Source organism: Pteronotus mesoamericanus, unplaced genomic scaffold, assembly GCF_021234165.1.
Source record: "Pteronotus mesoamericanus isolate MK-2021 breed Mesoamerican mustached bat unplaced genomic scaffold, CSHL_Meso_final contig_20, whole genome shotgun sequence".
NCBI classification, from domain to species: Eukaryota; Metazoa; Chordata; class Mammalia; order Chiroptera; family Mormoopidae; genus Pteronotus; species Pteronotus mesoamericanus.
The window spans coordinates 40280073-40305879 of record NW_026555085.1 but is presented as its reverse complement, the minus strand read 5'-3'; the positions used below and the strand labels follow the sequence as shown (position 1 = coordinate 40305879).

Below are 25807 nucleotides of genomic sequence, written 5' to 3'. Positions count from 1 at the left end.
AAAATATAGTGGTGACCCCTTGACTTCTGTTCCTCCAGGTTTACAACATCGTGTAATTTTAAGAAAACGTTTTCTCTTTGAAAACACTAATTTCTGTCTCTTGAATGGAACCCTGAATAGTGCAGATGAAATAGTGCAGATGAATATTAAGAAAATTCACACGTGCCTAAATTAAGTACAATATAATATAAAATACGGTATTCTAAGAATGCAACAGCAATAAAATTTTATATGGCTCTAGCATTTTAAAATGGTCATTCTTATCTTTGATATGTCCTTTTCCCTTCCTGTTCCGAATCATTTTTCTAACGAAATATAACAGATGTCTTTCTATATTTGAAGGGGTACCAAATAATTGGCCCAACTTGGGCACCCCCATGTCTCAACACAACCCTGATTATAGACCCTTTGGTGCCTTATTTTGGGGGTTTCTTTAGGACCCAAAGACAAGGTCTTGGATGGAGATAGTTTGAGAGTTGATTCCAGGAAGGTGGAATAAAAGTCTGAGGTGAGTAAGAAAGGGAAAGAGAGAAAACCAATAAAAGGAATTTTTAGGTCGGTTAGTTAACACTGGGAGCAGCTGAAAACAGGGTGGGGCAAAAGTAGGTTTACAGTTGTTGATATGGAAAATAATACAATGATTAACAAATAATAACACAAGAATAAACTCTGTGTTTTGCATACTCACAACTGTAAAACTACTTTTTGCTCCCCCCAGCCCCCACCCCTGCCCTGTACAATTTTGTTGGGAATGCTCTGACAAATCATAAGGAAATCTTAGAATTTTATCTGGAGGATAGGAGACTGAAGCATCCAGATTTCTCTCTCTCGTTAGTTATCCTGGGGAATATTAATTGCATCTGCACCTTCCCCCTGACGTCTGGGATGTACCTGTTCCCAGGCTAAGCAGCTTGGAGACAGAAGGCAAAGAGAAGCAGCAAAAATGAGTTTGGAATGGGACACTGCCAGTTTTTGTGAAACTGCGCATTAAAGCACTGAAATGAGAGCTGAGCTCAGGGAAAGGGATTCTGGGCAGCAAACCCTTCTCCACGTGACTTGACTCTTAAGAACCTTCCTTTTTTTTTTTCTAAAAAAAACCAGCATTCTCACTCTCTGTTAATAGTATAATCTCTAGTATGTATACCTGTTTAAAATATTCTCTAGGCACAAAATGCACTGTATAGTCCACAGTATTTTTTAAAAGCATCATACAGGTGGTGTTATGATTACCTGGTTGCTTAGAGAATTTTTATAACTCTAGTTCAGTGATTTTCAACCTTTTTCATCTCAGGGCACACCTAAACTAATTACTAAAATTCTGTAGCACACCAAAAAATATATTTTTTGCCAATCTGACAAAAAAAATACATGAAATACGTGTGTAATTTTGATTCATTCACACTGGGTGGCTATTGTTATGTTGGTTGTTATCATTTTTTATTGGGCAGTCTAAGGAAAAAGAGGTCAGTGTTCCTGACTAAATAATCGGGTATTGCATGTTTTAAAAATTCTTGCGGCACACCAGTTGAAAATCGCTGCTCTAATTCATTGCTTATCCAGAGAGGTGTTCTGATAGGACTGAACGCTTAAAAATTTCTAGGATATAGATGTACACATATAAAAATTTAAAAAGTATACAACATCTTATAATGGAAATCAACAGCCCCTCATTCCATTCCTCTCCGGCATCATTTCTGTTCCCCAGAAGCAACCATTTTAACTGTTTCCAGTTTGATTTCTTCTGGTAGTCTTTCATGTGTGGTTCTAAATATTTTCTATCTTATAGTAGTCTCTTAGTTATATTTCTAAATAGCAGATATGTGTTTCCTATTGTTTTTAGCTTTGCCAGCTGGAGGCATTGTTTCTGCTGTCATAGATGAGGATACCGCTCAATTACATACCCACCTTGTTTGTCTAAATGATATACTTGCACCTCTCCTTCTTTTTCCATGACTTGTAGAAAGTGTCTTTTGATCTCATCCTTTGTATGATGTAAATATAAATGCCCTTATATTTTCCTTTCTCTCCATTTCTCCTTTCAATTTGTATTCTGTGTCTATATTTTTAACTTTATGCTGTCAGTAGTGATAATATTTACATTTTATTATGTTATCAGAATTGTCTTCTAATGTTTTGTCTTGAGGATTATTCTGAAAGTTGAAAAATCAATAAAAGACATTTACATTATTTAGAGTATATAAATTCTGTGATCTTCACAACCAAGTACTTTGTTTTCTTTTTTCTCTTTTTTAAAGAAGGGCAAGTTGCTGGAGTTTTTATTTTTGACTAACAGAACACAAAACTGACAGAAGTCCCCAAGGAGATGATGGCCAAGTCTCACTGCTCTTTGTCCTGCACTCCTTTACCTTCTCAGCACTTAATGTGTTTTATTTTAGAGATATTAGACATTTACTTAGATCACAAATGCAATCCACAGTGAATAAATAGATTATCTTTTAACACCCCACGCCCCTGTTCCTTTAAATAGAAAAACATGCTAAATGACTGTAGTGTAATTGGTCATAATTGTCCCACCTATGGTTTTATTGACAGTCTGTGACTTGATGTCCTGAGAGCCTTTCTTGAATCCCAGTTCTCTCTGTTGAAGTCCTACTGACACTGTTGATAGTCTCCAAAAGGTGACAATGGTAATTGGGGTGAAGGCAGCTTGGTGGGATTTTCAGCAAACTGAGGACCCCTGGGAAATCGTACAGAGGCAAATCTTGTCAATAAGATGCCGGCGCCTTCAATTAAAGCTAGAAGAATGTCACCCATTGGGGCCACCCCAACCCTGGCCACTGGTCTGTTTTTTGCAGCCAGGACAGCTGCTGTTATGGCTCTACTAGTGATGAAGTTCCAGGGGTCCTCCTTCCCTCTGACTTGAACCACACTGCGGCCGATCATGGAAATCAGACCTGCCCAGGCTGCAAAGCTACCTCCCAACTGCAGAGCCGTGGTTTTCATAGCTGCCAAACTCCCTCGTAGTCAGTGGTTTACTCCCACTGAAGTGTGAAAACCTTGGATTATTTAAAAGATACCACCACCTATAATGTCCATCGTATAGGCCCCACCACAGTCATCTGCAAACTGCCAGGGGCAGGGCTTGCATGGGTGCCCTTCCCTCATGACTGCAGAGGGCAAGTGAGGCCTGGCAAGCTCCAAGTATTGTGTCTTGATCACATTTCCTTTTTATTTTTTTGGAAAGCTCTTTATTGTTCTTATACTTTTGGATTGCCTTTTGTTTTGTTTTGTTTTTAATTTTCTGTCTGTTGTTCAATATCTCAAGTATACTATGAAATCTATTGATCTCCTTTGTCCTTACATATCTCACATTTTGGGGTACAAAACTGTGTCACTCTCTAGATCTTTTGTACAGCTATCATTCTAGTAATTGCCTTCATTGCTCATAGGGACTGAAACTGCTGCTCCTTGGGTCAACATATTCCTCTTCCTTGGTTCATTCATTTTTCTGGATTATATCCTTTCATAAGACAAGTTACATTGTTGATATATTTTCTGAGTCCTCACCTCACTCAGGTTGTCTATCTACATGCTTAATAATTTGTCTGAGAGCAGAATTCTAGATTGAATACCAATATTTTTTTCTTAGAGATTTTGGGAGAAAATATCCATTGTCTTTACGTGACTAATAGTTGTTTGAGAAAAACTGAATTTCAACTGAAATAAAACTGAATTTTATTTCTGAGTTAGTGATCTATTTTCCCTTATCCAAAAGCATTTCTTTATTCTTAAGTTTCTGAAATTTCACAATGACTTGTCTAGGTATAGTTATTTTTTCATGTGTTTTCTAGACACCTGAAAATCTCTGTTATTTTAAAAAATGTCTTTTATTTCAGAGAAGGAAAATTCTATTTTTCCTACAATTCTTTCCCCTTCTATCTTCTGTAATCAGCCAACATTTTAAATTTCTAAGAATGTTATATTCTCTGATTGTTTATTTTTCCCATAGCATCTTAGTTTTGCTTTATGAGTATAACATACTCTCAAATAATTCTAACTTTCTTAGAGAATTTTTCAAAATTATTTTTGTTCTTTGAATTACCTTTGTTTGCTTTAGGGTCAAATCTTTTTAGTGTATCTATCTTGGTCTTTCATTCTCAGAGCTGCGCAATTCATGCTCGCCATTCATATTTGAACATGACACAAGACAGAGGTTGACTGGAGCTGTGTGCTTATGGCAGAGTGTTGTCTGTTAAGCTGTACTTCACTGTGAGCAGGCAAGTAGCTGGGATCCTCTCAATGCCAGAATGAGAATGAGAAGGACTATAATTTGCGGCATGAACCCCTATACTATCTGCCTGAGTTCGCACCATATATTTTTTTCAAGAGAACTTTCCTTTTTTTTCAGTGAAGGAGTAAGAGGTGAATGGTAGTCTTGTAATGCTATGAATCTTGCGCATGAGTGTCATAGAAGGTGATGGGGTTTTTTACTGTTTCATAGACAGGCTTTCCAAAACCATTTTTTTCAACTCAACTTCTTGTGTCCAGCTTTCACCAGTATGATTTTCTGGGGGTTATAGAGGGAGAGCTGGCCCCCTCCTCCACAAAGTCACCGCTGCATGTGACCCAGTGACAGCATTCTCCACTCTGTCACTGATAGAATCTTGAACAAGTTACTCAATCTTCCTGGGTCTATTTTTTATCTGTAAAATGGTCTAACTCAAATAGTAAATATATGAGAATTAAGTAGAAAAATGTATATGGGCATACCTTGTTTTATAGTGCTTTGCTTTATCGTCCTTCACAGATGTGTTTTTTCACAACTTGAATGCAAGACCCTCCACCGGCAGAAAGATCACAACTCTCTTTAGTGTGATAGTCTAGAACCAAAACACAATATCTCTGAGTTATACCTGTACAAAGTATTTGTTTCCATGCCTACCTCCTAGATATGGCTTAATGTGGATTCTTTGCATGTTTCCTTGGCATATCCTTAAAAATTCATTATTCCTCAGGTCTGGTAAAATTGTTTTATTTTTATTCTTATTTTGTGGTAGTAACAAGGAGGGTCAGGTAGTTTGCAGGGTTGTTATTCTTTCAACAGTCATAAAAACAGTGTTAATGCCTTTGGCTTTTTTTTAATTGTAAGTGATCGACGATCAGTTCTTATGTTCATCTTCAAAAAAAGTTATCCTCCCTTTAAGTAACAAACTATTCATTACTTATTTAAGACAATTCATGGCTTTCTTCTTGTTTTGTATTCACAGCTTAAAGCTTATTTCTAAAATGTTTTTTTATTCAATTTATTTAGAAAATTGCAGAGTTTTTCTTATGATCTGATTGCATTAAATGTTATTAAAATACCAAAATACACTGTGTATATTAATTGCTTAGTAAAGGATCTAGTGCATTGTTACTCATATAACAAAGCTAGCATATTATGATTTATCACAAACCAATTGCAGTGATGCTCTGAATTTAGGGGCCCCTTGTAAAATATTTATAATGAGGTGCAAATAATAAAATCTCCAGTGCAGAGGGAAACTTTCCAATTGAAGTGTTATTGGCATAGTAATTGTACCTATGCTATCCTGCTATTGTTGATTGTAGATTATATTACTATAATATCAGGCAAAGAAAATAGCATGATTTCTTAATCAGGTACTGAAGGACTTCAAAGTTTATTTAATAGCACAATAAATTTTAAAAACTTTCTATATTAGCTCATTGTTTTCTGTTAGAATATTTATGTTATTGAATTATGTTGGAATATTTCACACTTGTTATAAGACAGGGTTAGAATTCTCTGCTTAGAATAGCAGGAGGGATAATCAGATTAGGGGCTCATGATCAGGCACTGTGACAATAATAGAAATTAATGACCTTAAATCCAGAGGAGCCTGCTATATATCCCTGGATTAAAGAACATTACTAATACCATTACAATTCTGTATACATCTATAAATATATTACAGTTTGAATGTAAGTGTAATTACATTCCATGTAATTCCATAAGTGTAAACATCCATGTGCAGATTGTTGTGTGGACATACATTTCCAACTCTTTTGGGTAAATACCTAGGAGCAAATTGCTGGATTGTGTGGTAGGAATATGCTTTTGTATGAAACCACCAAACTCCTCCCCACCATTTCTTATTCCTCTGAGCAATGACTGAGTGTTCCTTTGCTCCATATCCTTGCCAGCATTTGGTGTTGATTTAGAATTCGGGACATTATAGCAGGTGTAGTGGTATTTTATTTTTGCTTTAATTTGCAGTTAGGTGAAACATCTTTTCATATCCTTATCTGCCATCTGTATATTTTCTTTGGTGAAATATCTGTTCAGTTCTTTTTCCCATTTTTAAAATTGGGTGTTTATTTCTTTATTGTTGAGTTTTAAGTATTTTGTGTATTTTGCATAGCAGATATGTTTTTTGCTAATATTTTCAGTCTTGATAGAGTCTTGTTTTCTGTCTTGATAAATCATATTTTTGGATTAGGTAATTTATTATACTTTAGGGTATGCAATCTAAGTAGAGATAAACTGTGATTTTATAAACATATTGTTATAGCCCTGGCCAGCGTGGCTCAGTGGGTTGGACATCGTCCCACAAACTGAAAGGTCTCAGGTTCCATGCCAGGTCAGGGCACGTGCCTAGGTTGCGGGTTTAGTCCTGGTCAGGGCGCATATGAAAGGCAACCAATCAATGTTTCTCTCTCACACTGATGTCTCTCTCCCTTTCTTTCTCCCTCCCTCTCCCTCTTTCTAAAATCAATAAGCATGCCACTGGGTGAGGTTAAAGAAAGAAAGAAAGAAATAGTCATAGACTATTAAGACAATACCATTTGCTTCTCAGAATAATCAGTCACAGGCATTTAAAGTTAATTGCTTACATTTCTAACATATACAATTCGTTTCATTTAGATGCTGTTGAATGAATTATCACTGTTTAATACCATTAGTGTGCTGTAGACCGAACAGGAAAAGGTGAAGGAGGAATTTTTTTTTCAGGGAGAAACTGAGGTCGCTTATTTCATCCATATTTTATTTCTGCCTTTAAAATTCATGTTAGTTTTCCCACTCCTCTCTCCTAATTGAGTGGTCAACAATCTTGGGAGCAATGCTCACCTGTTATGGAATTTGCAGTGTCACATGGCCACCTCGGTTCAGGACAGAGATTTGCCTTAATTAGTCACTGGACTGGGAGCTTATTTTAGGGAGTAGCCTCAGGGACCATTAATAATGGTATCATATGCAACTCGGAGAAAGGTGTGTGTTTCCTATTCATGGAATTAATGGGACCTAATAGGACTTCTACGGCTGCGGCGCGCAATGGCGACAATCTAGTGCGGGAAAGGGACAGGAGCGACATGCGGAAAGGTGAAATACTAAGGCAGGGATGCAGGCCATTTAATATTTTTCTCATAGACTTAGTAAATATTTAGTATACCTTAATATATTAGTTTGATTTTGTTCTGGAAGTTATATTTAAGTGTAAATTAAATCTTGATCTGAAAGTTTAATTTATTTATATACAGTTGACCCTTGAGCAACATGAGTGTGGACTGTGTGGGTTCACTTATAAGAGGAGTTTTTTCAATAAATACTGTAAATGTATTTTCTCTTACTTATGATTATCTTAACATTTTATTTTCTCTAGCTTACTCTATTGTAAGAATACAGTATATATTGTATAATACATATAACATAAAAATATATATTAATCAACTGTTTATGTTACTGGTAAGACTTCTTGTCAACAGTAAACTATTAGTAGTTAAGTTTTGGGGAAGTGAAAAGTTATGTACAGATTTTTGACTGGGAAGGGGCTCAGTGCCCTTAACCCCCACTTTATTCGAGGGGCAGTTCTATATAAAATTACAGTGTAAGTGGTTCTTAAGATACCTAGATGTGGCTATAGAATTGCACTACCACCTGAAAGGACTTAATTTTAAATATCTTCAGTGATGATTAAACTTGTAACAACTTATAAAGGTTTTAAGGTTGTTATAAAGGTTAAAATTGCTGAAACAATAAATTACATAGAAGAAAACATAAGGACTAAATCATGGACTTTGGTCTTAGAGAAAATTTTCTGAATCTGGCCCCAAAGGCAAGGGGAGTAAAGGCAAAAATAAATGAATGGGACTAGATCAAGCTAAAAAGCTTGTGCACAGCAAAAGAAATTGCCAACAAAACAAAAAGGCAACCAACTGAATGAGAGATGATATTTGCACATGATAGCTCTGACAAGGGGTTAATATCCAATACGTAGAAAGGAGTCATACAACTGAATACAGATCAAACAATTCAATTATAAAGTGGGCAGAGGACCTGGACAGACACTTCTCCTAAGAAGACAAACAAATGGCCAACAGATATATGAAAAGATGCTCAATTTCACTATGTATTGAGGAAATGCAAATCAAAACTATAATGAGATACTACCTCACACCTGTTAGAATAGCTAATATCATCAAGACAAGTAATCACAAGTGTTTGAGAGGTTGGGGAGAAAAAGGACCTCTCATTCACTGTTAGTGGGAAATTAAACTGGCACAGCCATTATGGAAAACAGTATGGAGTAATCCTCAAAAAATTAAGGAAAAAGTTACCATATGATCCAGCAATACCTTTTCTGGGTATCTACCTGATAAACTTGAAAATATTTATTTGCAAAGATATATGCACCCTTATGTTCATTCATTACAGCACTATTCACAGTGGCCAAGACATGGAAACTACGAAAGTGCCCTTCAAACGAGGTTTGGATAAAGAAAATGTGGTACAGAGGAAAATTAAGGTGGAGGAGGAGTGAAAGTCATACTGATCTCCCCCAAGGATCAACCTGGAATTACAACTAAATTGTGGACAAATCACCTGGAACAAATAACTGAACAATAGCAAGAGAGGAACCTTGTAACCTCGGAGACAGAAGAATCGGCTTTAGCACAACCTAACTGGTAAGGAGTGTGGTACAGACTCCAGAAGGCAGGCGGGGCGCCCACGCACCGGAAGGATATTGAACTGACCAGTTGGATTCTCCTGAGAAGAGCAGGGTCTAAACCAAAAGCAGGGATCTATAGCCCATAGCACCAGAGCCCAAAAAGTACACAGAAAACAGCCAGCTGCGAAAAGTGGCAGGGCTGCTCTCTGCCAGAGACAGGTGGCTGGAGACGCAAAGAACTGTTTAAAGGGCCAATGCATAAATTTTTATTTGCAACCACTTACCCTGGTCTCTGGCAAAGGCGGAGGCAGAGTGGGCTAGAGACACCTGAGGAGAGACTGGGGAAGGAGTCTTTGGGGGAGAGAACTGAGAGACTAGCTGGTCTCAGTACTCAGTACTGACTCATCCCCCATGTGGCAGCAGCCATCTTGCTCGGCAGAGACCACTTCCCCTGAGCGGCACCAGCAACAGAGGACCTAATAGCCCTGCCCTCAGGTGGGATTCCACTCCACCCTGTGCTGTCTAAGCAACCTGCTGAGTGCAGAGTAGCAGCCACAGAACGTAGATCCCTGGCTAAAGAGGGTGCAGAGAGGTCTGGACACTTGAAGAGAGACTGGGCATGGAAGCTTTGGGGAGAGAACTGCGAGAGTAGCCAGCGGGATTCCAATGTGGACTCCTCCTCCATATGAGAGCAGCGTGAGAGAACCCAAAATCCTCTCCCCCAGGAGGGACTCCGCCCTGCCCTGAGCTGTCTAAGGTGGCCTGCTGAGTGCAGAGTGACTAGGTTAACAGCAGAAAGAGAGAGCCACAACAGTAGATTCCTGGAAGTCTTGAACAGACTGCCTAAGGTAAGACAGGGTCAACATCTGTCATCATCAGAGGCAGATCCAAAAAGTAAAAACAGTGATCTCCAACCATAGAAGTTCACACCACAAATGCAGGAAATCAAGACACATCAATTTAAGAAACAGAAGCAAAAGAGAAGAGTCTCAGAAATAATGGGAAGACAAAGAAATTCACCCAACTCGAAGGGAAAGGAGAAATCCCGAGAAAGAGAACTAAATCAAATAGAAGCAAGTAAACTATCAGATATTGAGTTCAATACAAGGGTTCTAAAGAAGCTCAATGAATCTCAGAGAGCTCAGAGGGAATTACCAAAAACTACAGGGAAACTAGGAGGAACTTACTGCAAACTATATCAGCGTGAAAAAGGACATAGAAACTATCAATAAGAGACAAGAGGAAATGAAGGATACAATTTCTGAATTGAAGAACACAGTAGAAAGAATCAAAAACAGGCTAGATGAAACTGAGGACTGAATCCGCGAGCTGGAGGACAAGGTAGAAAAAAGCCCCCAGAAAGAGCAAGAAAATGAAAAAAGATTAAAAAAGAATGAAGAAGCATTTAGGGAAATGCAGGACAACCTGAAACGTAATAATACCTGTATAATAAGGATACCAGAAGGAGAAGAGGATAAGGAAGGGATAGAAAACCTGTTTAAAAAAGTAATGATGGAAAACTTCCCTAATTGGAGGACAAGAAAAGTCACACAAGTCCAGGAAGCACAGGTGGTCCCATTCAAGAGGAACCCAATGAGGCCCACTCCAAGACACATCATCATTAAAATGGCAAATATCAAAGACAGAGAATCCTAAAGGAAGCAAGGGAGAAAGAGGTAGTAACATATAAGGGAACCCCAGTATGGCTGGCAGCTGACTTCTCAACAGAAACACTGCAAGCCAGAAGGGAATGGCAAGAAATATTCCAAGTAATGAAAAGCAAATGTCTGCAGCCAAGACTGCTCTACTCAGCAAGGTTCTCAATTAAAATGGAAGGTGTAATTAGGACTTTGCCAGAGAAAAGAAAACTAAAAGAATACACCTCCACCACACCAGCAGAATGATTTAAGATAAATAAAAAGGGTCTATGAATACCCAGTTCCTTTCAGAGTTGCCAGTACTTGATATTACAGATATTTTTAATACTCATTAATCTCATTGTGACAATGATGTTATTTTAATTGTTCCTTTACTATTTGTTGAAATGAAACCTGTTTTTGTACATTTCTTGCCTATTTCTATTATTTTTAAAAAGCTGTAAATGACTTTTTGGTATTCTTTATCCATGTATTGATTAAAGGTTTGTAGAACTTTTTTCCCTAAAAAGAAAAAGAAAAGAAATCTATTAACCATGCTTTAGATGTGTTACAAATACTTTCCTATTCTATTCCTTGTCCTTTAACTTTTTTTATGTGTATATTACTATATTGTCTTAAATGTTTAATATAGTCATATTGTCAATATTTACTTTATAGCTTCTGGGTTTGAATATTTTCAGGGTAGTTTGTATTTTCTCCTAAAACTCCTTAGAGCTTACATATTGATTTTTAACTCACCTGAACATTTCTTGCATAATGTGTGAAATAGGGCTCTATATTTGTTTTATTTCAAGTAATAGTGGTCCATGCACCTTATTGTTGAATAAGCCTTATTTTACCCATTGACTTGAAATATCAACTTAATCATATATTATATTGTTAGATATATACATTTATCTTTAGAATGCTCATTACATTTCATTGATCTACTTGATTATTTCTGTGCTGATGTCATGTTGGTTAAATTGCTGGGACTTTATAATGGTTTTAAATTTTTTAATATTTTATAATGGATTTTGACATTTAAAAAAATAAATAAAATCAGTCTACATTTAAGAAAGAAAGAGAGAGAAGGAGAGAGAGAGATGGAACTCTTACCTTTTTGCGACAACATGGATAGAACTGGAGAATATTAAGCTAAGCGAAATAAGCCAGTTGATGAAAGACAAATACCATATGATCTCACCTATAAGTGGACTCTATTCAACAAAATAAACCACAGGCACAGAAACATGGAGCAGACTGAAAGTGACCAGAGGGGATGGGGAAAGAGGTCAATGGTGGAGAGAAGGGGAAGGGACTAGACAAAGAACATGTATGAATGGACAACAGAGAGGGAATGGACTGTGGGAGCGGGGTGGTGGGGGTGGGATGGGTGGAGGGGGTAAAGGGGTAAAAATTGAGACAACTGTAATAGAATAAACATGGTTTATAAATTAAAAAATAAACATAAAAATAAATTTAAAAAAGAAAATGTGGTACTTACATACTATGGAGTACTACTCAGTCATAAGAAAAAATTAAATACTGCCATTTGTGACATGGATGGACTTTGAGAATACTGTGCAAAGTGAAATAAGTCAGTCAGAAAAAGCTAAGAACCATATGATTTTACTCATGTCGGGGATATAAAACTGAAACTCATAGACACAAAATATAGTGAATACCAAAGGGAAGGGGGTGGGAAGCAGTAGAGGGTAAAGGGAATCAAATGTGTGGTAACAGAAGATGGTGTGCCTTTGGGTCGTGGGGACACAATGCAATATACACACCATGTGCCACAGAAATCTGCATTTGAAACTTTTTAATCTTATTAACTGGTGTCACTCCAATAAATTTAATAAAAAAATAAAGATTAAAACTTTAACAATTTATGCGAACTTCACCCTTTTATATTTGAATTTTGAGTCAGGTTTTCTAATTGCAACCATAATTTACATAAACTTTTGGAAGGCAGTCATGTAACTCTGGGAGCAAGATAGTTTCTTGTCAAGAATTAGTGTGCTTATGTCAGAACCTAGATAATATAAAGAGAGCTTTGCCTACCATTTTTATGGTAAGTATACTTTTATACTCTCAGATCTCCATTGAATATATTCATTTGGCAAGTATTTAATGAATTCTTTCTACGTACCAATTATTGTGCTATCCTTAGGAAGGTAATAATATACATTCCAAGCTGGTATGCCAATGACTTGTAAAGATGGGCAAAGAAACAAATAATTATATTATAAAGGTTGAGACAAATTGAGATCTAGAAAAAGGTGAGAGAGTTATGACCACTTCATAAAAGTTTGTAAATAGCTTCTTTGGGAATGATAATTTTGTGCCTAGACATGCATAGATTTGCATTTAACATTTATAGCAGCTAATGCCATCTTAGATATGACACTAATTAGAAACTTCTAATACAATGGAAACAAAACATACTACTTCTCTATACACTGATTGAAGAATTCATTGACTATAACACCTGCTATGGAAACATAAATCTGAGATGACATCTAATTTAAAAATCACTGTATTTTGACTATGTATATAAAAAATAATCAGGATACAAACTAGAAAAATTTGGCCAAATTCTTGTAGCCTGCCAGGGACTGAACTAGAACCCGAATTTCCTCTTTCCTAGTCTGTACTGTCATCTTTAACAATTAGAAGCCATTAATATATGTAAAAGAGATAGACAAAATAGGAAACTCAAAGAAATAGGTAATTTGTTGGCTTGTTTCATATTTACTGGAAATGAGGTAATGGTTTAATATCAGAACATGGTACAATTTAAGAGAACTTTTAGAAATAAGTACAATGGGTTTTTACTACGAGTTACAAACTTCTGGAGTTAAGGTTGTAGAAATAAGATTGTTGATATGGTGCTGGAGAGTGCACTGAATTTTAATCCATCTCTTTCATATGTAGTTGTGTTAACATGGTCAAATGCCAATATATGACTTGAATAGTGATTTTTAATCGGTGTGTCACAAGAATTTTTAAAACATGTTAGAATGTACATGGTTTTAAAATTAAAAAAAAAAAGATAGCCTTGCTGGGTGAAAGTAAAAAAAAACACCAACCCCCTCCCCCGAAAAAAAACCAAAAAAAAAAAAAAAAAGTTATACCTGACTATTTAGCCAGGAGTACTAACCTCTTTTCCCTTAGATTATCAAGTTTAGAAAAATGACGACAGCCAGCACAACAATAGCTGCCATATGTGAATGAATCAAAATTATATCTTTTTTTTGTCAGATTGGTAAAAAATATATTTTATGATGTGCCACAGAATTTTAGTGATTAGTTTATGTGTGCCATGAGATGAAAAAGGCTGAAAATTACTACACTAGAAGAAAATTCATAATGAGTAGTCATGAACATTAAGGATTTTTAAAACATGTTAAAAATAAGTTGAGACCAAGTTGAGCCAGATCATGTTGTAATTATTAATTTATGCAATAGTAACTAATTAGATGTTTACTATTCATGAAAAATGATGACAATTTGCCTTGCTATGCAAGTTTGAATTCATTGCTGCCAGTGTAAGTTGATACTATGTGAATGTTCTGTAGGCATAGTGATATTACACAACACACTAAACATCTGTATCCATAGTGTCCTGGTTATTGCTGGGTTTGTTTCAAGAATTCGTTGGTCATTCATTTGGCCCTTTAGCTGAGACAATGTCATCCATAGGTATTAAACCTCAGGCATATCCACAGGGCCTATTGAATTTATAGTTCATCTGGAATAAAAAGTTGTATTTGAAATTTAATTATCCGGTAAATCAATACTTATCTTGGAAAGGGCTTTCAGACTTCTAACTGGGGCTGCCAGTTCCATAGCTGATACACTGATTACAATGGAAGCAAAAACCCGCTGAACTTCAAGCCATTGCTGGCAGCTCTAACCATTTAGAGCAGGACCACCAACAGTCAAGGGCTGGGTATAGGGGTCACAGAGGCACAGAGGAAATAGGCCAATGGGATATAAACACTCCCTGGGTTATAAGCCTCCAAGTCTTCTAATGATGGAAAATTCTTTAAGGGCTGAAACAGTATCTTATTTGACTTGGAATAGATGTTTCAAGACTTAGGGTTTGGCAAAAGCAGGCATTTCGAAGTCCTTGTTGTGATTTGTCTAGCAGTGGCTAAAGTCATTAATATACAATTCATCCCAGGAGTAAAATGATAGCCTGGATTGCATTCATGGACTAAAAGAAAAATAAATGTTCCATTTTCAGAAAGCTTCAGATCTTGGACATGAAATCAACAATCCCTGGGACATGATGAATAGTTGGTAAACAGTAACTAACTGTTAATACCTCTCTTGATTGAATACCTGCCATGGTCCACTCAACATGGCCTCTCTACTCTGCCTATCCCAGCAATTTCAAATTATCTCCATTATTTTATCAGTATTTTATTTTATAAATAACCTCACTTAAATAAAATTCTCTTTTAGATTAAATATTTATTGTATATGTCCTTCATAAAAGATGCTGTCCTAGGGAGTAGGCATGCTTAGCCAGTGAAACTCAAAAATACTGAATTGGGCATGTTTAGCTGAAAGTAAGAAAAATTACAATTAATAGTAGCTTAAATAAATAGCTTAATTCTTGTTTCTTACATAATCAGAAGTCTAGAAACAGAGAGTACAGGTTTGATGCAGTAGGCATTTTTAGCAGGTTGAAAAATATAATTTACATAATTCTTTAAATAATTGTTATCCTTTTTTCTCTACTGATCCCATCGTTATTTAAAATTTTGACATTTTGTTCATGTATTTTTTGAATTATTATGATTTAAAAAATATTGCCATAAAATGTTGATCTTGATTACTGATATATTTTTTTTTGCATCCTCTTAAATTTTGGCCCTGCAGCAAAGGCCTCACTTCCCTTACCCTAGTCCTAACACTACCTATTCCAATCACTATAATAATCTTTGTAAAACATGCACATTCATTATTTGTTTAATCTATCCCCTGAATTAATTTTGGATGTACTGAAGATTCACAACAAGGAAAGATATTTTAGAAACAAAGACAAACAAATTGGCGTTTCGTTTCCAACTATTGGAAATTAAAGTAGGAGGACGCAACCGTCTTTAAGTTGTTAGGAACTTGTGTGTTATAAAATGAAGCTGCATGGAACAGGAGACTGTTTACTAAAAGCCTGGTTCTTGGCCCTGTCTTCACCCTTTCTGAGCCAACGGGTAGGTAGAAAATCATCTCTTGGCCTCAGTTTATTCACCCCTAAAATGAAGGTAATAAAATCTGCCTTGTTTTCATTCTTCAGAGTTTCAATAAAGATCCAATGAGATCAAGAGCATGAAAAAATTTTTTAAACTGTACAGATATGAAAGAGCTTTGTAAACTGTAAAGCACCCTTGGAGGAGGTGAGCTGGAGACAGCATACAAGGGGGTACTCCAAAAAAACCTTGGAATTATCTTCTGGAGGATTGGGCCCCTAATAGCACAGACTTCTCCTGATGGGTGAATGTTCTAGAAACCCATCTGTATCACTGTACCAGCTGGCATTATTGTGAGGGGCTGCATTCAGCTTCAGCGAATTTTTTGAAGACCCTTTCAACACATTTGCCCATTTCCTGATGGGCGATTTACAAGTGCACCTGCCCACACACACGCGGTGTTCAGCAGTTTTGACCAGACACAGCATGACCTCTGTGCCTCACCCTCTATTCACCCTGTCTTGCTCCGGGTAACTTTTTTGTTTTGTTTTGTTTCCCTGGATGAAAAAAAAATTCTCGAAGGCAAACATTTTGCCGATGTGAAAGAGGTGAAAAAAAAAATGGCAGAAGCACTAAAAGGCATCAAAATTGACAAGTTCTAAAACTGTTTTGAGCAGAGGAAAAAACATCTCTGTAGGTATACCTCATCAAGTGGAGAGTACTTTGAAGGTGACTGAAGTTTAAACATGTGAGAATAAATACATGATTTTAAAAAAATAAATTCCATTTTGTGAGGGTCTGCCTTCATAAACGTGAACAACTAAAGAATCAGAGTCATAGAATGAGGGCCATAATCCAGGCCAGCCCTCGCATTTGGACAGCAGGGAAAGTGAGAATCTCAGACAGATAGGTACATAGTGCCAAAGACAGGGCAAGACACAGGATTTCGGAGCCTGGTCCAGGTCCTAGGTTCTCTTTCTTTCTCTAATGCTGATCTCAAAGACGTCAGATTCAAGGTAGAATCAGGACAGTTTCTTCTAGAAAAGGAGACAAAGATCCTGTGCTTGGTGAGAGAGAAAATACTAGGTACACAGGGAGAGAGGAAAGAGATGGGAGATTGAGAAGATCTGTTTCTGAGGTGTGGATAATTTTGTCTGGGACAAGCAAAACTGGCTCCCATTGTTAGGTGTGGTCACACAGAGAAACCACAATGAGTTAGACTGACCAGATTTTTTTGCTCTGGTTGGTTTTGCCTATGGTACATACATAGCAGCTTAATAAAGAGGCAAAGACAAAAACAGGAAAACCGTGATGTAATAATTAGTCATTTATGTTTACAAATAAACCAGCTCTGAAAATTACATTAAAATGATATGGCTCTTATAATAATAATAATAATAATAATAATAATAATAATTTACTTTAGAAACTAAAGAAAATCACCTGGGAAAGGATCCATCTGAAGAGGGCAGAGTAACAAACAAAATTCTCTGAATTTCTTCATTCTCATGAAATTAAAAATTTTGCTAAATTCCACCTAATTCCTCATTGCTATACCTGACTCATCAACCTAATTATTAGCTTTTAAATAGTGAGAACCAAATGTGTTCTAATGGTATAACAAGTGAGAGAGCTTTTATTGACATTGATTTTAAGTGGTGGGAAAAATTATGAAAAGTAAGAGTATGAGAACCAAAATTTGGTTTAATAATTTTGTTTCACATCACACAAATAAATGGTTCCAAAATCAAAGATAAATGACATCACATTCCTATTGTGAGCAATGATTTTCAAGGGAACAATATTATCTGCATCTTCTCTAAGTCATTTCCAAAATGTCCTTGTTCCTTGAAAGTATAACATGCCCAAAAGCACTCAAACTGGATCTGGTTAGCATAAACATTTAGTTTGTTCAGGCTGGACTCTACCCAAAAGACAAATTCAATTCTAGTGGCCTATTTGAAGTAATTATGCTAAACCACCAGCAAAATTACTACATCATTTTAGCAATGTCAAATTTCCTAAAGCCTGGCAACTCATCATGAAAATGTTAGGATTCCTACATGAATTGTTTCATCACAGATTAATAGCCACTGCTCTTCTTTCCTGGAAAGGGTGGGTGCACCCCATTTGAAGTGTGAGGGTCTTATTTCTGCAAAAAATGGCTCATTTTCTCTTCTAAATTTAAAAGAGGTATGTGCGGCTTTTGCAGTCATAAGATGAGAATTTTTAAATGTGATAATATTGCAGGAAACACTCACACAAGACCATTTTAATAGTAATGTTTTCTGAAGAGGTGGGTTTACTTGGCTGCTACGGTCCCATATGAAACATGGCTGGAGGACTTCCCAGTGAAATGGACAACCTGTTATACTTCCTCAGAGCTTGGGCGTCTAATACAAGAAAATTGTCACTCTGTGAAGAAATAAAGACACAATACATTGTTCTTGAACATAGTAATCTTTGCATGCCTGAATGAGGAAGAAAGGAGGAGGGAAAGATCAAACAAACTAGGTGAAATTTAAAGATAATCCTGGTTACCCGGTCCAATGCTGCATTTAAATTCTGTTTAAAAGAATGTTTAGCTTCTCCATTCATATAAGACAAGATGTATAAAATATTATCCCTTAGAAGGAATACGTGATTAAACCTTCTATGACCTCCATGCTGTCCTTCCCACCTCTACCTCTCCCGTTCCTTGAGCTTACCATTCGAACCCCACACACCTGTTGCTTATGTAAAGAGAATATTGGCCCAGTTAACAGAAACCCTTTTTCTGAGCTACAGAAAGTTCAAGCTGAGTTTTGTAGTTCAAGCTGAGCTACAAAAGGAGGAATAGGTTAAAGCAGGGGTTGTCAAACTTTGGCATGTATAAGGATGGCCTGGAGAGAGTGTCGAACCCAGATATTGGGCTCCACCCCAAGAGTGATTCAGTGTAAATCTGGATGTAGCTCATAAATTTGCATTTTTGACAAGTTCCCAGGTGGTGTTGATGATTTCAGTCACTTTAAATAGTAGGTGGTTAGAGAGTTACTCCAAGACCAGGGGCCTTTACTGTAACTTACACAGATTCAGTATGTTCACAGATTTGAATATTCAATCAGATTTTAATTATGTTATTCACATTTTTAAAATCCTTAATTATTATTTATTACTTCTTGATTCTGTTTAGTGTTTGTAGTTGTTGTATTCTATTTTATTTCCTCTGGTTTTGCTACCTCATCTTTTTTTACTTTTCTCCATGCATCTTGTAATATTTAAGCATTATATTTATATTTCTTTTTAGCATGTATTATGGAAATGGCATTTACTTAGACTTGGTATTCTGATTTAATCTGAAAGTCTTTCATTTTTGATAAAAGGTTTTAATCCATTCATATTTATTATCAATTATCAAAAATATCACAATTGATAGTTATTGTTTTTATAATTTCTGTATTTTATACTTTCCAATCTATTTTCCCTGCTCTTTTAAATACTATTTTATTATATTAAAATTCTAATACAAGGTGGGCAAAAGTATGTTCATAGTTTTGAGAACATAAAACACAGTGTTAATAAAGCTATTGTAATTATCATAACCTGAATGTCCTTTCCCATACACAAACTTTAAAAACCTACTTTTATCCATCCCTATATTCTGAAAAGTATGCTGCAAATTTTATTTTATTGGTGATCAGCTTCCAATTTTTTAAAACCTACAACCTACTTGCCCTTATTTTACTCAAGTTTTTAACTTCAAGTATGAGACATAGTTAATTTGTCCTTTAGTTTTAAAAAAATTTTATGTTTAGCATACTTTCACCCATTTAAAATACTCTTACCATCACTTATTGCTTTTCTGTATTTGTTACTGCAATCTTGGATTTTAGGCCCCAGTTGTTATCAAGGCCCTCTCCTATGGATTATTTTTCCCACTATCAATTAAGTCTTTTTGATATATCACAACCATATTTTATCCTTCACACTGTATTTAACAAGGTTTATTGACCACCTTGGTTCTTGTATACAATGAGTACCACATTCTTTAGTTTCTCATTTTAATTCCTGTCACAGTAGACTTAAAAACATCTCTCAGTATTTTTTTTTCAATAAGCCTACAGGTGTTGATAGACATTTCTAAAGCTCGTAAATACTTCTATCTTAAATTATCTTTCTGTTACCCTCACTATATTGAGTTAACAAGTTGATAAAGTATAGAATTTGGGGATCATACCTTTTCCCCTCAAACTATAGATACCGTTCCCTTGTCTCTAGTATCTCATTGTTACAGAAGAGAAACCTGAGAGTTAATGAATATTTATATTATTGTCCCTGAAATTTAGAAATTCCACTAGATGATAGCAAGGAGTTCATTAATTAATATTTGTTTTACTTGATTAGCTTTTTAAATGTGCTGAGTTGCCGTTAAAAATCAGGGTAGTTCCCTTTAATTAAATCTTTGGCTTCATCTCTTCTTTTCTGACATTTCAAATAAAAAGGTTAGATTTCTAGGATCTGTCCCCTATATCTTTTGTCCCTTTTCCCATAATTTAAAATCTTTGTTTCTTTATTGGGTTATAGTTAAATATAGGATAAATTCTCATTTTTATTGTCTCCTCTGTGGTTTATATTTTTTAACTTTACTGAGGCAGAAGTAAATGCAACCATTTTAAGTATACAGTTTGATAAGTTTTGACCCAGTATTAATTCATATACCTATATCACGACCAGGATATAAAACATTTTCATCACCCTAAAGAGTTCCTTTGAGACTACTTGGCCCCAAGTGACCACTGATTTGTTTTGTCACTAGATTAGTCTTTTTTCCAGAGTTTCAGATAAATAAAATAGTATTTATCTTGTACTCATTTGTATCTACCTTCTTTTGCATGGCATATTTTAGAGAGTTATCCTTGTTGTCTACCAATAATTTTTCTTCAGCAATAATTACTGAAGCATTCCATTGAATGGATACACCACAACTTATTCACCTGTTGATGGGCATTAGGATTGTTTTTAGCTTTTGACTATTATAAGTAAAACTGTTATGAACATCCACATACAAATCTTTGTGTGGATATATTTTTATATCTTTCTTGGCTAAATACCTGAGAGCAGAATTTCTAGGTTGTATGGTAATTACATGTTTAATTTTTAAAGAAACTACTAAACTGTTTTCCAGAATGATTATACCATTTTACATTCCACCAAGTGAGTATGGGAGTTACAGTTATTCTATATCTTCATAAATACTCACTACTGTCAGTGTTTGGTGTTTGTCAGTTTTTATTGTTAATTTTAGCAATTCTAAGGGATATTTAGTGGTATCTCACATTGGTTTTAATTTGTCTTTCCCTGATGCTAATGATGTCACACATCTTCAATGCCCTCATCTTGTAAAGATGTTCCAATCTTTGCCTATTCTTACACTGGATTTTTTATCTTCTTATTGATGAGTTGTAAGGGTTCTTTTTTATACATTCTGTACACCAAATTTTGTCAGATGGGTGTGCTGCAAATATTTTCTTTCAGTCTGCTCTTTTGAAGAGCTGACCTTTTTAATTTTGATGAAGTTCATTTTACTGATTTTTTTCTACTATGCTAAATGCTCTGGTGTCCTGAATAGAAAATCTTTTTATACCAAAAGTTCGCAAAGATTTTTCTTCTGCATTTTCTTTTAAAAGTGTTATGGTTTTAGATTTTATGTTTGGGTTTATAATTTATTTGCATTTAGGTGTTTTGTATCATGTGAGGTAAGTGTGATAGTTCATTTGTTTCCTCCAAATGAACATCTAATTGCTCCAGCAGCATTTGTTCAAAAGACTCTCCCTTCTCTTTTAATTACCTTGGCACTTATGACACAAATTAATTGAACATGTACATATGGATTGATTAATGGGTTCTTTTTTTCAAACTATAAGAGGAAGTTTATTTAGAAAGTCACAGAGGTAGAAATGAGCTACAGAAGAAACGAGTTCGGGAAACAAGTTACAGCAGGAAAACAAGGGCCGTTGGAGCTTAGGAGAGAGAAAGGTAAAGGTGGCGCGCCTTCAGGGAAGAAGGAGGAGAGGGGAAAGGCTCAGGTGCTGTGGGGGGGCAGGCGATACTGATTAATGGATTCTTCTATTATTCTAATGATCTAAATGTTTATCTTTACACCAACAGCACGCTGTTTCAATGAGTGTATTTTTATAAGTAATACATCTTGGAATCAAGTAGTAAAAACCTCCAACTTGGTTCTTTTTCAAAATTCTTTAGGCCACTCTAGGTCTTTTGATTTTCCATATAAATTTTAGAATCACTTTGTCAGTTACTACAAGCAATCCTGCCAGGTTTTGGTTGGGATTGTGTTGAATCTGTAGATCAAATTTAGGAGAATGTCAATTGGCATTTTAATAATATCGAATCATCTGATTCATGAACATTCTGTATCTCTTCATGCAAATCATTAAATGGTTTTTAATTCTCCAAGTACCAAACTTCCCTGAGTTTAGAGTGTTCTTTTCTTCATGACTGTTCATCCTAATTTCATACATACGATTTTGTCTCAAATTAGAAATTTTTTAAAATTGACTTATTTTTCTTTTAGTAAATATATTTAGAAGAAAGACATTCCAGCTTTACCCAAACCCGTTTCTTCAATAAATTCAGTAGTTTTCTCTGTTCATTCAGAACAAAGCCCCAGTAAGCTGACTTTCTGCCAGTGACAGCAACATGCTCTGGGAGAGGAAGAGAGGATTTCCTCCTTGGTGTTCAAGTTTTGTTTATTGTAATTCCTCTGCTGTAGGAGGAAGCCCACCACACCAGATTTCTGTTTTTTAAACTGCATACCCTATGCTCTTGAGTCTCATACGAAAACAATTTATGAGTGAAATAACATGGTATCTAGCACCTGCTTTGCAATAATCCAGTGTGTGGTGAAAAAGTGGGTGGAGCTACAGATAAAACAAAATTGACAATAGCTGTTCAAGATGGCTGCTGGGTACAGGGGGGTTCATAATGCTTCTCTCTCTACTTTTGTGATGTTTAAAATTTTCCATAATTAAAAGTTTAAAAAGAATAAGCCTGTGTTAACACAAGAACAGAGATAAGTCTCTGTTTTCTTTCCATTATTGAGCTTATTTTCCATTCACATTCTAAAAATGTGTATCTGTGGGTGACTTTCTTTCTACACAGGCAGTATCGTCCACATCACAGACACAGGACTTTGGATCTTTGTCATGTCGCTCTTCCCAAACCATGGCTGAAAGAAGTGAATTCTCACCCTACTTGACCCTCCAGACCATTAGATATCACTAACCACCCACTTTCTTATTTCTTTCCTGTCATGTTAAAATACATTTGTTTCACCTTCACCCTCTCTGATTCCTTCAGTTTTCTCTAGCTGTAGAACTTGATTTAGTTCTTGGTCTCCTTTTTCTCTACATACCTTTAATTGTTGATCTTCCTAGTTCCATGGTTTCAATGATCATTTCATTCATCCATTTGATATTTTACCCTGTTTTGTCCATTTGACATGGAATCCACTTTGATTCATTAAATTTGCAGAGTATTAATTGTTCATTTATCTTACACATTTTTAAAATTTTTCACTATATACCAGATACTAGGTTGAACAAGAAGGCAAAGAACTGAGTAAGTCATAATCCTTTTCTTAAACATTTCACAATAATGTGCTAACATTCCTTAGTTTGTTTCTCAAGCTCTAATCTCTTTCCTAAGATTTAGATAGATGAAATTGCCAACTGGGTGGTTTGTTAACTTTTCAAAACTAGCACATCAAAAAACAGTCTAACTAGCTTATTTCACTTAGCATAATGTTCTCCAGGTCCATCCACTGTGTTGCGAAGGGTAAAGCCAAAGCAGAAGGCCATTGTGTAACTGTCCCATAGTTGTTTTATCTCCTCAGCTATTGATGGACACTTGGGCTGCTTCCATATCTTGACAATTGTAAATAACACTGCAATGAAAATAGAGGTGCTTATGTTCTTTTGAATTTGTGTTATGGGTTCCTTCGGATATATTCCCAGAAGTGGGATTGCTGGGTCAAATGGCAGATTCATGTTTAATTTTTTGAGATATCTCTGTATAGCTTTCCACAGTGGCTGCCCCAGTCTGCATTCCCACCAACAGTGTACAAGTGTTCCCCTTTTTCCATATCCTTGCCAGCACTTGTTGTTTTTTGATTTATTGATGATAGCCATTCTGACAGGTGTGAGATGGTATCTCATTGTGGTTTTGATTTGCATTTCTCTGATGATTAGTGATGTCGAACATCTTTTCATATGTGTATTGGCCATCTGCATGTTCTCTTCGGAGATGTATCTATCTACGGTCCTTGCCCCATTTTTTAATTGGGTTCTTTGTGTTTTTTTTTGGTATTGATTTTGTAAGTACTTTATAAATTTTGGATGTTAACCCCTTATCAGATATATCAGCAAATATGTTCTACCATTCTGTGGGTTGTCTTTTTTATTTTGTTGATGTTTTCTTTTGCTGTGCAAAAACTTTATAGTTTGATGTAGTCCCATTTATTTATTTTTTCTTTTGTTTTCCTTGCCTGAGGAGATATATCCAATAAAAAATTTCTATGAGCAACATCCAAGATTTTTCTGCCTAGGTTTTCTTCTAGGATTTTATGGTTTCAGGCCTAATATTTATTTTCCTAAATAAATAAAATGAGTCTCTGATCCATTTTGAATTCATTCTCATTTGTGGTATGAGAATGCGGTCTAGTTTCATTTTTCTGCATGTATGTTTCCAATTTTCCCAACACCATTTATTGAATAAACTCTTTTAGCCCCTTGTAAGTGTTTGCTTCCTCTGTTGAATATTGACTATGAAGGTATGAGTTTATTTCTAAGCTCTCTATTCTGTTCCATTGATCTATGTGTCTGTTTTTATGCCAGTACTAGGCAGTTTTGATTACTACGGGCTTGTAGTATAGGTTGGTATTAGGTAACGTGATTCCTCAAACTTTGTTCTTCCTTCTCAGGATAACTGTTGCTATATGGGGCCTTTTGTGAATCCACATAAATATTTATTCTAGTTCTGTGAAATATGTCATTGGAGTCTTGATGGGAATTGAATTGAATTTATAGATTGCTTTGGGCAGTATGGACATTTTAATTATGTTAATTCTTCCAATCCATGAACACAGTATGTGCTTCCATTTATTTGTATCTTCTTCAATTTCTTTCTTTAGTGTCTTAAAATTTTGCAAGCACAGGTATTTTACATCCTTGGTTAAAGCTATTTCAAGGTATTTCATTCTTTTTGAAGCAATTGTGAGTAGGATTGTTTTCTTAATTTCCCTGTTAGTTTGTTATTGGCATATAAAAATGCAACAGATTTATAGATATTAATTTTGTATCCTGCTACTTTGCTGAATTCACTTATCAGTTCTAGTAGTTTCTTGGTGGAATCTTTGGGGTTCTCTATGTACAGAATCATGTCATCTGCCAATAAAGACAGTTTTACTTCTTCCTTTCCAATTTGGATGTCTTTTAATTCTTCTTCTTGTCTGATTGCTGTGGTTAGAACTTCTAGTAGTATGTACAATAAAATAAGTGAAAGCAGACATCCCTGTCTTGTTCCTGATCTTAAGGGGAACACTGGTAGTTTTTGCCTGTTGAGTATGATGCTGACAGTGTGTTTGTCATATATGGTCTTTACTATGTTTAAGTATGTTCCCTCTATTCCCACTTTGCTGAGAGTATTTTTCATAAATGGGTGTTGGATTTTATCAAAAGCTTTTTCTGCATCTATTGATATGATCATGTGGTTTTTATCTTTCATTTTGTCTATGTGGTGAATCACATTTATTGATTTGCAAATGTTGTAATCACCTTGAATCTCTGGAATAAATCTCACTTGATCATGTTGTATGATTTTTTTGGTGCATTGCTGTATTCAATTTGTTAATATTTTTTGAGGATTTTAGTGTCTATGTTCATCAGAAATATTGGCCTATAATTTCCTTCCCTTGTAGTTTCTTTATCTGGTTTTGGAATAGGATAATACTGGCCTCGTAAAATGAGTTTGGGAGTCTTCCCTTCTCTTAAATTTTATGAAA

At 35.6% G+C, this 25807-nt stretch overlaps 1 pseudogene; it reads right to left on the bottom strand.

Annotated features, from left to right (window-relative positions):
* Positions 1-2610: 2610 nt before the first annotated feature.
* On the bottom strand, positions 2611-3126 carry LOC129066880 (mitochondrial import inner membrane translocase subunit Tim17-A-like; annotated as a pseudogene).
* Between the last annotated feature and the right edge of the window lie 22681 nt (positions 3127-25807).